This window comes from Asparagus officinalis, chromosome 7, assembly GCF_001876935.1.
Source record: "Asparagus officinalis chromosome 7, Aspof.V1, whole genome shotgun sequence".
NCBI lineage: Eukaryota > Viridiplantae > Streptophyta > Magnoliopsida > Asparagales > Asparagaceae > Asparagus > Asparagus officinalis.
Genome location: NC_033800.1, coordinates 48,218,714 through 48,222,286, shown reverse-complemented (window position 1 = coordinate 48,222,286; position 3,573 = coordinate 48,218,714). Strand labels below are relative to the sequence as shown.

The 3,573-nt window shown below is 40.0% G+C and overlaps 1 long non-coding RNA gene across 2 annotated transcripts; it reads right to left on the bottom strand.

The window, feature by feature from the left end:
- Positions 663-3,046, bottom strand: LOC109850881. Of its 2 annotated transcripts, XR_002249585.1 has the most exons (5): positions 2,528-3,046; positions 2,225-2,282; positions 1,699-1,809; positions 1,517-1,618; positions 663-1,038 (listed from the first exon to the last, which is right to left on the bottom strand). It is a non-coding gene; the product is annotated as an uncharacterized LOC109850881 (long non-coding RNA). The 2 variants fall into 2 exon arrangements; XR_002249584.1 differs by lacking the exon at positions 2,225-2,282 and having other exon boundaries at positions 698-1,038; positions 2,528-3,015.

Below are 3,573 nucleotides of genomic sequence, written 5' to 3'. Positions count from 1 at the left end.
GCTATTCATACAATTTCTTGTCTGCGAAAATTTTTCTTCTTGTGATAACGTTTTTACTATTGGATCCTTACTTGTGAAATGTACTTGCTGCTTGGATATGGTAAATAAATATGTTAATCCGTTTGTAAATCTTTGCTACTGGACAGACTTCTGTTTGAGTCAATTGTAATTGCGAAAATTCAATTTACTTCTCCATATTTGGTGTTTGCTATGCTTTAGGAGAGAAAGAAACTGAACATTTCTGGGTTATGCTAGTTTGGCTCGCTGGTTTGACGCGCAAACCCAGCGCGCGTGAGAGAGGTGGATCTAGGTGGTGGGATCCACCTCTCACGCGCGCTGGGTTTGCACGTCAAACTCGCGAGCCAAATAGCATTTTCCTAAGCACTTGGTATCACCACGTCGCAACTAAATTATGTATGAAACTTATTTCAAACAAACGGAAGAACCCTGAAAGTCTTCAGGGCACTAAATGGGAGGAAATTATCACATCAATTTGAACACAACTACATCTCATCAAGCCATGTTAGAATAATGATATCAAGTGAACCTGTAATTTGAATGCAGCAATCAATCATCAAACCTATTCAACAATTGAATACAACAAGATATTTATTAAAATCCAAGTGAACCTGTAATGATACCAAGTTGGGGTATGTATAGACTATTTCGCAATACAAATAATTCAATACAACCAAAATTAGTCAAGAAGTCCATACATCATCAAAAGTTCACTTACATCAACAAGTCCATACAACCAAATAGTCAAGAAACACCCAAATTAGTCCATACATTATCCAACACCTCGTTGCTCTTGAGCTCGTCATTGCAACAATAAAACCACATGACTTACCAACAATTTAAAACCGAACAACATCAATAAGTTCATACACCATCAAAGTTCACTTACATCAACAAGTCCATACAACCAAATTAGTCAAGAAACACCTAAATTAGTCCACACATTATCCGACAACTCGTTGTTCTTGAGCTCCAAAATACTTTTGTAATCTATCTCACAAACTATCTCATTTGCTTCTTCTATAAATGAAAAACAAAAAGAAACTAATTAGTGATATTTCAAGAGAAACAAAACAATAAACAATATTTGCTTCTCCATATGTAACAAATTTTTGTAGACTGTAATTTTTTCTAACTATTTCTATCCGTTTACCCATCATATAGATTGAACTAGTTACAAAACTAGATTTCTTTCGCGGCTAGTTACATAAGTCTGAAGGACTTCTGATTTCCCATTTTTTTAAAATTTATTTTCAACAAAATTTAAATTTTTTGCTTCTCCAAGGCCCAATATGATTAAAAGGACATGCAAAATGTGAAGAAATAACTTTTCATATTTTAAAAATAAAAATAAAAGTTAGGGAATTTAATTCTGCACGAACTTTTCATCCTGCAATATGAGAAGATGAGAACCTTCATTAACAAATCTGAATCGAACAAATTTCATAAACAACAAAGAAATTGTGACAACAAGGAAGAAGGGTCAGATTTTTCATACCTCGCTTATTTTAGAAGAAGTATCTGCATCAACTATGGACATGTCGATATAGCCTTTTCCCTCACATATTTGATTGAGCACCCCATCTTTGTCAAAAACAACCTGGATAAATTCAGCACTCAAGGTTAAAGATCTAAACTTCAAACCAATAAACTAATAAGCAGATAGTAATCCCTACTGACCGAGAGAGCAGCTTTAGGGTCAGATGGCATTGCTATAGTATACTTGCACTTCTTGACTACAGCTGCATGAGTTTCTCCAACCGAAGCACCTTGTTCGACAAGCTCATCACACTGTCAACATAAGTATGAAAAATTGTAAAACCAAATTTAAGTTCTTGAATACGTTAAGCTAAAATATCTACACATCGAAAAAGAAGGGAAAAGAAAATGAAACATAATACAGACGAGATGAATCACTACAATAGAACCAGAACAACTACTAGTTGTATAATTTGGATGAACAAATCAATGAATACACTTCACAGTAAATAACTTTAAATGGTCAAGCTTGTCTATTCACATATAAAAACATGTTTTGTTTCTTAATCCTATATCTTAATCAAGTATCTAATTTTTACCATATAGTTCTGTTGGGAAGAAAAACAGAAGGCAATCCAAATTGCTACTTGAAAATTAATGTGCAATTTGAATTCGTATGTCTCCAGCCGAAGATACTAAATGAGAAATTAAGTAATCAATATCACACCTGTATAGAGATTAATAAGGTGTGAAGTTTTGAGGATCAATCTTCATATCACACACACCTACAGCGCAATTTAACAAAAAAAAAATGCATATTTTAAGACAAGATCACCATTTTCTATCAAAAAATTTTAAATAATATAAAAATTTCAAGAGTCCAAGCAAAATGAAATAAACATGGCCAAGTGATTATTCAGAATCAATTGCACAAGAACTAAGGCATCAAGCATGCAATTAAATTCTTGGACAATCCAATTAAAATCAAACTTTGATGATTAATAAGATTATGAAAGGGCGAAACCAATACCTAGATTCCTCAGTTGGAATATAATTCCAATATCTCCGATCATCAATCCCCGTAATCGCCAACTCTTTCAAGGAAATCGACATGGAGGAGTTGGCGGGGATGTTGCCGGACTCGGAGCCGCGGTGGGCCAGGGAGACGTAGAAGAGGTGGGTGTTGTCGGAGGGGGGGGGGAGCTTGGAGAGGGCGTCGCCGGGGTCGGAGACATCGCACTGGACGTGGGTTACGGAGGGGGAGGGGAGGGTCCGGCGGGGGGAGTTTTGTCAGAGATGTGAAGGAGAGAGAAGGACGGCGACGGCGAGATGACGAGGAGAGAGAGGCGGTGGCGAGGAGGCGGGTTGAAGGGGAAGAGGAGTAAGCGGTTGGTGGTGGCGGATCTGATGGAGGCGACGGCGGTGGTCGGAGCTTGGGGCTGGAGGAGTGAGGGGAGAGAGGAGGGAGTTGAGAAAGAGAGAGATCTGTGAGTGAATGGGAGAAGAACAGAGAAAAATTGGTGAAGGAAGGAATCTTGACCGTAGATGTAAAACGGACGGCTAAGATTAACTCATTAGGAAATATTAGGAAAGTTTTTATTAGGAGAGGATCCGGATCCCCTCACTTCCCTGACCGCTCTCTTTCACACCAACCTGGATTTCCTTTTTATTTTAATCCCACACCCTCTCTCTCTCTCTCTCTCTCTCTCCAATCAACTCATCCTCATCTCTCCTGTCTTCTATTATTCTTCTCCAACCTCTTCTCCTTTGCTCTCTCTCTTCGAACCCAAACACCACGTCAACCACCCAACTCATCCTCTGTCTTCTCCCTGTTCTCCACCGCCATCTCCTCTCCTAAGCTCCACCATCCCCTCGTCGCTCCGCCCAGCGGTCGACCAAGCCGTCGCCGAGCTCCGTTTACTCCCCTCTCAGATCTTCCTTCACCGCCGCCTGAGCTGCCGCCCCGCCTGCACGCCTCTCCTTCGTCGCACGCCACCTGCTCGACGATATGCCGACACAGTCCAGACCTACCACAGACGTCGCTTGATATCCGTCGTACCGCGTCCGCATCGGCGG